This window comes from Acipenser ruthenus, chromosome 26 (assembly GCF_902713425.1).
Source record: "Acipenser ruthenus chromosome 26, fAciRut3.2 maternal haplotype, whole genome shotgun sequence".
Taxonomy (NCBI): domain Eukaryota; kingdom Metazoa; phylum Chordata; class Actinopteri; order Acipenseriformes; family Acipenseridae; genus Acipenser; species Acipenser ruthenus.
This window is the reverse complement of record NC_081214.1, coordinates 19,422,590-19,434,870: the sequence shown is the minus strand read 5'-3', so window position 1 is coordinate 19,434,870 and position 12,281 is coordinate 19,422,590. Positions and strand designations below refer to the sequence as shown.

At 37.3% G+C, this 12,281-nt stretch overlaps 1 protein-coding gene across 2 annotated transcripts in view; it reads right to left on the bottom strand.

Moving 5' to 3' along the window:
* Positions 1-12,047, bottom strand: part of LOC117430241 (FERM and PDZ domain-containing protein 3-like) — an 88,903-nt gene extending 76,856 nt beyond the window's left edge. For both annotated transcript variants that reach the window (XM_059001346.1, XM_059001345.1), the window contains exon 1: positions 11,141-12,047. The gene's annotated coding sequence lies outside the window, so the exon portion shown is untranslated. The remainder of the gene's footprint in view (positions 1-11,140) is intronic.
* Positions 12,048-12,281: the final 234 nt, after the last annotated feature.

The following is a 12,281-nucleotide window of genomic DNA, read 5'->3' as shown; positions in this document are numbered from 1 at the left end:
CCTTAAAACAAATTACACCCTTTTTTTTGCAAAGTTGTTGTACAGTAGCACCTACAGAGTAGATTTAAATGAATGTAAGATACACAGACAACTCCCAAACCTCTTGGGTGATTCTCACTAGCCATACTGCACTAAAGTCTTACTGGGAAATACAGCCCTTGATGTTGAGTAGAGACCCGAACCTGCTTTCTCACTGCAGCGCTAAGCCAAAAGATGAGTTACTCTGTTAGAGTCTGGATGTGTGTGTGTCTCTCTGTGATTGTGAATGTGTGAATCCTGCAACACTACTGACTGAACAGCAATTACTCTGCTAGTCGTTTTTAAAGGTAATGCATAGATAGAGATGCTGCATCATGCTCCCAGACATGTAGACGCATGGTGAAGATGTGTTGTGAAGCACCAGTATAGTTTTTTAATCTGTAAGTCACTAAATCTTCAATTCAGTCCTGAACGCTATTAATATGACCATCACACTGTGCCTGTTTATATCGATAACAACACTAGCACACAGAGGGATCAATATCTCCACTTAAACGATAAATTCTAACTTTGACCTGCTTCTCATTTCACTCTAGCATGTGGGGGGCAGGGAGTAAGGCTGACACAGGCTACACCAGAGAAGAGATCGATATCAGGCTCAGTTATTATTGTCATTGGCTTATGGTTTGGAAGTTGTGGTTGACAAGAGATTCTTTGGTACTGTGACCCATGTACACAATACCCCTAGTTACTAATCTTCACTTATTTAATAAAGAAATAGTCGACATGCTTATTATTATTTTTGTATACAGTGTAACAGGGCAGAGGCTGGGCACAAAGCAGTAACCATGCACAACGCAAGCGAGCATCTTGACCAATATGCAAAACAACTAGGCACACCTGCATTGGTGGTTATAGAGCTTTTAACCTCATCTTACTGACAGTGCATCACAAAACGCTGCCCGTTATATACCTATGTTTAAACTTGTGATTTGATTTGCCCCTTGAAATAAGTGAACCTTTGCTGTCTAGTGCTTGTGATGTGTTTTTTTTCTCACCATCTGCCTGTCAATAGAAAACAATTTTGCTTTGTTAACACCCACAGGCGTAGGATAAATATTTCTCTCTCATAATCAAACTATTTTATCACCACAACAGTAAACTGCTATGACAACACTATAACTGAACAGCATGTTGTTATCCAGAGTCCTGAGCTATGAATTAATTTTAAGAGGAACTTTCATAACCTTCGGTTTATACTTTGCTTCTGTAGACCTTTGCAGTCTCAAAAGATTATATATTTTAAGGACATATTTAGACAGTCCTGTTAACAAGTTTCACAAAAAGAAACCCTTTGTTGTTGTTTAGATAAGAGGATCCTGTAAATTCTTCTAGGTTTTACAAGTAGTCATCATATACAATCTCTATGTCAGTAAAAAAACAGAAAAAAAAAATCTGTTCACCTTTTAAAATGAACTAAAATGTACTACATTGCATTGATTTTTAACCTAAAGCCAAATAAAACACTGCCTGCCAGAAACACACACTCCTCTAACATAATACAGTAAATACCAGCAAGACTGCTAAATACATTGATTCGTTGAAAGGTAATGCTATAAATGTTACTTGCATTTATTTATTTATTTCTTTATTTTTTAAGGTTTCTGGTCACAGAATCCCTGACTAGCCAAGGTCTGGTTCTGAGTGAGATGATACAGTTAGTGTCGATGTGCATTTTAATGGATGCGAGCTGTTCAGAGCTTTCTTCTACCATGGGTGTTGACTTTGTGGCCTATGGTCAATGTCTTAAAATGTTAAATGGTAATGAATTGTATATTTTTTGCTAAGCATTCTGATTAAGTTCCAAAAATGAAATTGTGAAAGTTAGTGCATCAATCATTAATGAAAAATCTCAACGCTTCATTGAATTGATAACTGTCAAACAGACAAACTCCAACACTCAAACTGATTTATTAATTTTAGATTCTGAGTTTCTGTTTTAATTATTGAGCTTTGTAAATTTGGCATATATTTATTTGATCGGTGTGTTGAGCAGTTTGGCATATATTAATTCAGTTTGAGTGTTGAGCTTTGTCTTGTTTCACAGTTGTTTTTTTCAATTGAGCTTTGTCGTTGATGCAATGACTTTGACAGTTTACTTTTTGTTACTTTCCCCTTTCATAATTTGGCCACCCTTACCTATATAAATAACTATGGTACCCGATGACAACAGTTCCATATCCACCTATGTATCGAGTTAAATGGTTTTTATCTCCACTGTTGAAAATTACATGTTTTAACACAAAACATTATTTACTGCCACGTGTGCTGTGTTGAGGATACTCCATGAATGTTCAAGGAGTACTGTAATTATTCCACAAATGAGGACGAGGATGGAAATGTTGAGAGATACGGCATTCAATAACCTTTCCGTAGTCAATGCTGCTGAGTGATTTTAATTTTTTTTACCAGAACTCATTTGGGGATTTTATTGTTCCAAATTACATCAAGTTGCAAAGGAAATGTGGAGCTTAATCTGAAGAAAGTAATCCTCTCAATTCAGTTGTTTAATTGAGGTTTAAAATGTATTATTTTCCTGACACTGTACTTGTTATAAAAATATATACTCAAAATATATGCTACAGTAGTCAATGAATGTTAATAATGTAGCCTCTATTTATTTTTTAAATACAGTATGGATAGGCACTATATATATATAGTCTTAGACATGTTGCATTTTTCTACTCTGATGCATTATGAGCATCAACAATTTGCTCAAAGCCACCACTAGTGTTTTCTACTATAACAACCTTGACTTGCATAAAGAAGGAAAAACATTGAGTGAAATAGCTTGCATCACTCGATTTTCAAGGTGTGGTATCCGAAGCATAATATCCTTAAGGAATAGAAAAAAGACAAGTGTTCAGCAAAGGTAAACAAATTCCAAAAAGGGATTTTGAAAAAAAGTTATATTAATTTCTAATGAAATATTGAGGGAAAATAATATTTTTATTTTTTATTTTAATCAAAGAAAATATTCTGTTTATGTATATTGCATTTGTAGCATTAAAAGTGAGATTCAGTTTGGTTTACTTTTGATCTCTGTTTCGCTCCATTTACCAAGAGCCTCCCCAGAGAGATCGATCCCATGGTTTTTGAAAAAGTGCACAAGGAATTGAAGCCGCAATGGCCCAATAACCCTTTCTCCAAACACTAATGTATTAATCCTTTCAGTCATTTGAGTCTGCTATTTTAGACCCACGCATGTCAATACACAATAAAGCGTCTAGAATAACTCAAAGCTTTTGCCTATGCTTTATAAAAAAAGAAACAAATTGCAAATCATTAATAAACCTTAATAATGATGCTAAACATCCTCCTTTTAAAGGCTTAAAAAAGAAGTGCACAGATTCTCAAACAAATTACTCCAAATTGCTCTTAGAAGACAAACAACCTAACTATGCTATAACCCCATAAATTAAGCAGCTTATTTGTTTATTTGTGTTTTTTTAATAAAAAAAAATGCTAATGACCATGCTTTGAGAATGTAGGCCTAAATATCAATACAAATAATTTAGTAAATCTTACTTTATGCCATCTTGTATGGAGTACTCATATTACTTTATAGTCAAAAGATAAGAGGAGCCTTGAGTTCCTGTGCTTGCTTGATATGCGTACGTGACTGAAAGGAGACACTTGTCATCAATCTATACCCCTCACAATCCATAAACACATCTGCCCTTTCCTTGCAAAGCCAGTGCAATGTATAAGTGCAGGTGGCAGCACACTGTCAAAGCCTCAGATCTCAGTGACCCAGGTTCTGACTTCAAATTTGCAGTGTTTTATAAACACACTGTGCTAAATTGGTTGGTAAACTTGGCCAAATAGTGCTGTCTTCATTTTATTTCTTTCAATGAAGTTCCATTGGAGATGTTATCTGGTAAAAACTGTTTCATCGCAAAACTGTGTTAACCTTTAGGCCAAATCGATAATACAGATCACACACTCTTTCACATATCCATTTTACATGATGTTTACATGCTATTCAATTAGTGCTGACATTCTATATACATTATGCCCCCAGGGATGCTTTGTTTTTGTTAATAAAAAAGCACATTTCTAGTTTTAAAATGTGTGTTTAATCAATAATTATATATATATACATAAGATCCTCTTCATGACAAGTCATTTTTTAAATGTAATTTACTAAAAGCAACGCATTCAAGGTAAGACTTGATTAATGAATACACTTTTAGTCTTTAGTGTTAAGGAAAACAGCCACCCAAACAAAGCCTAGACCATCACATACTACCTCACATTTTAGAACTGCGACTCAATGTAAAATGAAGGACATTACATAACAGGCTCTGTTTTTATTTAATTTCACGCTTGGGTAGGATACACTGGAGTAATTAATCCCATTGCGTATTCACAACCCTTATTTGTAAGACTATTTTTATACCAGTGTTGAAGGTTAACACTCTTTTGCTTTCTTCAAGAATGTTGACTTCTATATGTGTGATACAAAACACAGCACATGCAGCACAGAAACAACCCTTAAGAGGAGAATAGAAACAGCTTCACACAAACAGGATCTCACAACACAATGAAAGTTAATGTGTTAGATCATAAAGCCTGAGTTTACTATGAAAGTTAGCAAAGGAAGGGGGAACGACTCCATTGTTAACAGCATAATTAGCTTCTAGCCTACAGCGATTCTCCTTTATGTGAAAAGTGAAATGATATCTCACTTATACATACCTGTCAACATTGAGTTTTCAAAATAAGGGAGCTTTTCTAAACTGAAATCTCGTACCTGTCAACTTTTGAAAATACAAAATCGGGGGGGGGGGGGGTGTGCAGGTGCATGGCTAAGTATGTGAATTTCCCTCGTGCACTGAATGCATTCCTGCCACTGGACTCCCCTGGGTCCTAAACCCTGCTCTGTACAGACAGGGATTGCAGTAATCACACACCGGCCATGGATTTTGTAGACATTAAAGGTTTGCTGACATGAGGGGGTTTAACAGTAGAATACGGGAGAAAATCTGTCCCAGGAGATGTCCAGGAAAAGGGTCCAAAATACAGGAGACCGCCGGTGAATACGGGAGAGTTGACAGGTCTGCTTATATATGCGTAACACATTAGCTGATGGAAATGTTTCTATGACTGAACTTTCTTGAAATTCTCTGAGGAAGCTTAATGTACAGCTATGGCCAAAAGTTTTGCATCACCCTAAAATTATATAATTTTGCTTCATAAAGTCGAATGAAACCTGCTGAACAATGTTACATTAACATTAAATTACATACCGCTTTGCAGTTTTCCGTTTGCTTAATTTTGAAAATTTAAAATGACACAAATTCCAAAAACATCACCAATCTTGGATTTTTTTTATAACAATATTTGACCTAAAACCTCAATCAGCAGCAAAATGATTATTTATTTTAAATCTCAACGAGGTGTGTAGATGTACAGTATCTTAAAAAGTTGTAATATATTGGTATTGAAGTACAGTGTGCATCATTTTTTTATGTGGACTGTTCACAAGGTAAAATCAGACAAGTGTAGCCTTTTGTCAGTGTTAGTTGTTCAGGATGCTGTGCATGAGTAATACTGACAAGAAAAGCCAATACAAATATTTAACTAAAAATGGAATAGCCTCTGAAGTCTTCCGGGACCGCTGTTGCAGCTCACAGTGTTTACACTTTGTGTTCCCAGGGCAACGACTGTGTGACACTGACATTGGAGGCGTTTCTCCATTACGGGCCTCTCCATGAACCAGCAGGCAGGATGGCTCTAAAGTGGCCTCCGGCCAGACTTTAAAACAGCATCATTCACACCTCCTAAAAAGATACTCTAATGCATATGCAGGGTTTGAGCACGTGTAAACAGCTTAAAAATGACCTCAGCCGGGGTCTACATCAATATGGCACAAATTTCAGTCTACGTGGCAAAGGACTGGCTACTAGGGGTTGTCAGGATTGAAGTACATCAGTGATGATGTCAGGGGGTGTTTACATTGACCCCATCCTACATTGTCCCTGACTTTACCAAGTGCTGCTAGCTCCTCCCCTTTCATTGCTGATTCCAATGTAAGAAATCTCCTATACCAAGTTGCACAACAGTAATTACATGAGCCAGTTTAATCCTAGTTTATAATTGGAATTGTGCAGCAAACTCTGAATTACAAAACATTGAAATTCTCATAAAAGAGCAACGATTAAATTTTTATAGTGCTTAGAGTAATAATATATGTATAATAAGTAAGGTTTAGAAAAACAATTAATATATCTAATTGACTTGTATATCCCTTTTACTGCCCTCATAAGAAAAGCTTTCATTTAATGCTAGTTTTCTTAATTATAAAACATCTCTTAAAGGTGCAACACGACTGAACAGCTTTTCACACCCATGTTGGTCAGTTGGTATCAGAATTCCCCACTGTCTTTAGTTCTGAACACCAGTGAAGAAATATTTATTACTATTTAATGTACTTGTCCTACGGTTTCAGTAAGCAAGATGGAACTGCAAGTGTTAAGTGGAATTATTACTGCAGAGCAAATTACCCTGGAGCAAACCTCCTTCACAGATCAAAGCAATGTCATCTACAGTATGGCAACAGTGGTACTGATACACTGGTACTGATATGGTCACATAGATTATCCTTGTGTATTAGTTCATTCCATTGTAATCGTATGTCAAAACAAATTGTAACCACTGTAGTCTACAAATTGTCTACCAATGCCTAAAGCTGCCATTGCATTTCCTTTGCAGTTAGTGCAGAAACATCGCATTGCCATTGTAGTGCTGCTACTCTTTTGACGCCTCCGGTTTGCTGAGTTGTGGAGGAGGGCTCTCGTCCTTGGCACTCTTATTATTCTTGTTCGGTCTGGTAGGTTTCCATGGAAATGCGATTGAGAGTTACATTAACTAGAAAAACATATCCTGATATAACGAGCCTTTCAGAAGTCATGTTTATTTCAGTCAGTTATTTGACCTAAACTCTCAAAGTAATAGCCGAGCAGGGTGTAGATGGAGGATGGGGTGGAGTGTTGAAAATGTCATCAGGAAAGGTATCATGGGATCAGGAACTAATGAATATCTATAAAGCACTCCAGGATTATGCACCACACTCTTCTTGTTTTACACTTATTGTACTCCTTGTATTCTCTATTTCTATTCCATAATTCTCCATATTTTAATTAGGTAGAATTGTTAAATGTATTTTTGGTTTGTACATACAGCTATGGCCAAATGTTGTGTATCACTCTACAGAATTAGCCAATCTTGCTTCATAAAGTCAACTGAAACCTGCTGAATAATGTTATGTTAACATATTGAATTGCATACCACTTTGTAGTTTTCCATATACTTAACAAAAAACTGACAAAAATTGAAAAATGTGACATTTCAAAACCTAACATGAAATACTGTACTACTATTATGGCTTCCAGAAGACTTTTGCGATAACATTTTGTAGTTTCTTTGATTACACAATGTTAAATAAAAGATTATGTTCATATAGTTTTTTTTTTTTTTAACTATGTCTCAATCCTAAAATTCTAGGTGATGCAAAACATTTGACCATAGCTGTATACTTTAGTTTCATCATATATGCATTATAGAAAAGATATTGTCTTAGATAAGGATACACAGTTTTGACAGATGGCAGGGGCTTGCTTTCCCCATACACATCTAATGAGTTGTAATGTGTTTCACTCTTCTTCATCTGAAACCTTAACCCATAACCCGAATTCACAAGAAGAGGTACTTCTATAAAATGTCACCAGGTTATTGCTTGCCATCTCTTTGTAAAGTTCAAGTTGACCACTTTTATTTATACTTGTACTGGTGACCACTTTATTGCAGATAAGTTTTGGAGACCCTTTAGATACTTACAAATCCATTTCATGGATTTGGAATAAATATTGCACTGCGGTCCTAATTCTATAGTATATTGTCACTGCAATGGATTACCAGCATGTAGTAGTTAATATCATTGTGATAGCACATAAGAAAATGTAACAATATCATTCTACTGACTCATAACATTGTTCGGTAGCTGCCATTGAAGCTGACATTGTGCTGTCATTGCTCCATAGTATGAAACCCTTCCATTACTATTGTAATTCCATTCCTATAAGATTCAGTTTTCCAATCAGTCATACACCCAAATACTACCCATTCATATACAAGAGAATACTATAGATTCTAAAGGATTTATTTTATTTGCAAGAGACTATGACTAAGAAGACGCTTGACAGTTTTTGTGACCCTGGGCTTTCATCAGCAGGAGTTTATATATCTTTTTCTAATGCAGTTTTAGTTCACTCTCTTTGTCAACTTCTTTTAGTTTCTTCCCTTCATCACCCTTTTGAAACAGAGCTACAGGACTCAGCAGTTCCATGCTGCAAACGTTAAGCATTCCCTTTGTCTGCCAGAAGTCAGAATACACTCTCTAACAGGCTTTGGTGATCTTCTAAAAACGAGTTCTGCTACAGCCCACTGGAATAAATGCCCCTGCTTTCACCTGTCTTTCTAGGTGGAATGCATAAGTATTTTCAAGATCGGAATAAAGCTATCTTGCAGCATTGAATTGCTCTTGTATCTAATTGGTGTAATCTACTCTTTTAATTCATTACGTTTTTTATTGTGCTGTCATCTGTCTATACTGTGATGTATGCCTCCTCAAAGTGTCTCCTGTGTCAAACATTAATCAAAGTATATTTAATGCTGCGTTCCAGCAAACCAATAACAGTGTTAGATCTGCTTTGTAAAACAGTTATTCAAAAGTTACACCTATTTTCAATGGGTGAATACTGTAGGCATGATTGACGTCCTTCAAGATGGGCAACATTTTTTTCCCCACAGCCATCAGCTAGCTTTATAAAATGGAAAGAGTGGTGGGAGCAATCCCATTGGCTAACAAGGGATGGCTCGGAAAGTTCAAAGCCACTCTCCTTGATTCCCTTGTCAACCAATTCACTTTACACTAAGGTGTTCAAATATGGTCTTGTTTGCTTTCTTCAGAGGGTAAAATTGACTGATAAACTACAGTTACTTGAGTCACCTTTACAGTGGAACAGTTGGTTAGAGGCATTAGTGCTCCACTCTTTTCACCTCTGGGGTCTTGGTTCAAATCAAGCCACAACTAAAATAAGTTTTAGGTCCCATGTAATTGCTAGCAGAACTTAATGTAGGTAACACAATTTACCACCATTGTAATCCTGATATCTAGCAGTCCACTATGTTAAAGAAAGTTCTCAGTTTCCATGTCTCAATCTCAGAAAGTCTGTTGCTGCTTCACTTCCTAAATCATTTTAACACTGCAGTGGCTTGTGAGTCAAAACATGTTACAGGCTGAAAGCATGTCAGTCAATAGGGAAAACAGCTGGTTTGTTAATGACTGCAGATAAGCAATTGAAAAGGTGGAGACATTTTCACCCTCTGAAATGACCAGGAAGTTTAACACTATTGAAAGCTAGGAAACAGATTTCTTTAACCTAATTTAGTAAAAATATACAAACTGTATGTTTAGTATAAAATGTGTTTCTTTTCAAACTGCACATTTGAGATGGAAGTGGATAACAGGTGAGATTTATTGAATTGTTTTGGGAGCTACAATAACGTTAAATGAACTTGACTTAGAATTACCTACTCCTACAGTGAGATTTTCTCCCCAATTTAGATGTATTACACAGGATGTCTGGGGAATCTGTCAGTCTGTCATGAGCAGGTAGTACATGCATCACACAATTAATAACTTTATTTAGACATGTAAATAAAGCTAGCAGAACACAGCTGCAGTGTTAATTGACCGCTGAATCAGTCTGGGGCTTTCAAAAGGGAGAATGCTTAAAAAGATGGAAACACAAAAGTCCTATTTTTGGGTGTAAATCTGTTGCTCTCTTCAGGTTTAAGTTTGGCAAATTGTATTTCAGTTTTTATAAATCATCTCTGGTTTCCAGGTACCTTTGTCGACCCCTGGCTTATAAAACAAGCTGCCACTCCTCAGAGCTAATGACTTCAGACTGACATGTTTGGAAATCAAAGAGGAAATATTTGTCCAGTTTAAGTGTAGCTTACCATCAGCCTGCTTTCCCTGTGCACTGTATCTATGCGTAGCTCATCTGTTTAGCAGTTCACTTCTTTAAAGTGATCAGTAATTCAAATTCAGAGCCTGATGTGAATGAACAAATGCTATAAAAAAGCAAGAATTTGAATTTAAATCCCTCAATACTTTAATCCTTCTAACTACTTGTGAGTACATTTCTTACACCAGACACAATTAATTATTCCCCTGCTCAGATGTTTACAGTATAGGAGGCTGTTTAAACACTCGGTCACATTTGCTACTCCTGCCCATATTGCATACATCTACCGCATTTCACTCAACCTGTAGCTGGGAGCTGTTCTCAAGGCACCCTGCAGTTCCCTGACTGTAGCTAGTTCAGTGCAATTTTTCTTTCCCAGGCAGTATTTCACCCTCATTCTCTGTCTCTCACTGACAATCCAGTATATGCAGAAGCCACACTGACAAAACCGTGTCTTGTATTAAATGAGTTCTCTTTAATCAGATTCCTTTTGTGGAAAATTCACTTTGCCCGTGCTTTAAACAACTACACAGGTTCAGACAGACCTTCAGTCATGCATATACAAGATGTCCTGTTCCTTCCTTCTATAGATAACAGCATTTCCATTTACCCCAGGGTAATCATTGTAATGAATTCTTATGCAGATAAAGCCACTTTTAGGAAACCAATTAAAGCCTTGCTCTAGCACTTTGTTTTTAAACATGCTTAGAATAGGGGACTGTTCATGGATTTTAGAACAGCACTTTTTAATATAAAAGATTGATAGACAACCCAGCATAGAGTATTAAACGTATATAAACAAACAATAATGTGTACAATGGTATGTTGAAGTAATAAAACAGCAGCTTACCTATAAAAGAGTATATATATATACTGTATAAAAGCCCAGCTTGCATTCCATTGACATATTGACGGAACATTGATTGTAAAGACTGGAATAAATAAACCAAATAAAAAAAAAAGCAAGCAGCCTTGCAATTTGCACTGCAAACCAAACTATCCAACCTTGATTAAATACACAGAAAAAAGCAATCGATCAGCTGATGGTCAATCACTGTCCTTACCTGCATATGCAGGGGGCTCCTCTATCCATTAGCCAGTTGAATCAAAGGCTACCATCTCATTCCCATTAGCTACCAATCTGTGAGACCTGCGGAGGGGTAGGGGCTAGGAAAGCCTGTAGCAGTAACCCCTGTCACAGGAGCCTGCAGTGCAATCAGCTGCTATCCCTGCCTTTCAGCTCATAGCATCTCGACTGGGGCTGGCTTCAGTGGCTAGTGCATCCTCCTCTTAATAACCAAGCTGACAGAAGCAGACGTACAGTACATGGAACTCCAACATCCCCACCTGGCGCTGGATCCAAAGATTCAAACTGCAGCCAGGAAGTTTGTTGGGTTTTTCTTCTTTGCTGAGGGATCCCTGACTGTAACAGGAAGGAGAGTTGCAGAACAGAAAGAAGGGATGCTTTTTTTCTGTTTCATCCATCTGCATCAATCACTCAAGAAATATAAGAGAGTCTCTTGTTAGCCCAAGCTGAGCTGTGACTGCTGTCAGATGAGGGGGTCCTGGTCCTGTAACAGGGGGGGGTTAACTTGCGGAACGTAGCAGCAGCAGGCAGGCAAGCTGGGAATATTCAATTCCACTCATAAAGCTCTGGGCATTCCTCCGCAGTCAGCAGTGCTATTCATATTCTGGAGTGCAGGTCACCTAAACCAGTAGACCGAACGTCGTCAATCAAGCTGGTAGAATGAAAGCAGACGTGAAAAGGAAGAAAACAGAAGGGTCTCCGTTCTTACTAAACAAAAATAAATCAAAGAGGAACAAAACAGATGCATTTCTTCTGAGGCAGCCCAGGCCACAAACAAATACATCATTATTAATCACGTAAGTAGACTCATTGTGTTTTCTGGACACAAGTTATTTGAGGCTCTGGTTCACGGTCAGCTGCAGCCTACTACTGAGGTAAAGCTGAAACTGAATGTGAGAATGAGAGCAAGGGGGGGAGAGAGAGAGAGAGAGAGAGAGAGAGAGAGAGAGAGAGAGAGAGAGAGAGAGAGAGAGAGAGAGAGAGAGAGATCCAGGCAAACAGCCTAGTCTGATAAAGAACTGGGGACATATTCCAGGGACAGGGGGTGCATACTAAGCAGAATACCCAACTCAAAGCCTGAATGAAACTATTCTCTATCATTTTAATGTCAAATCTCC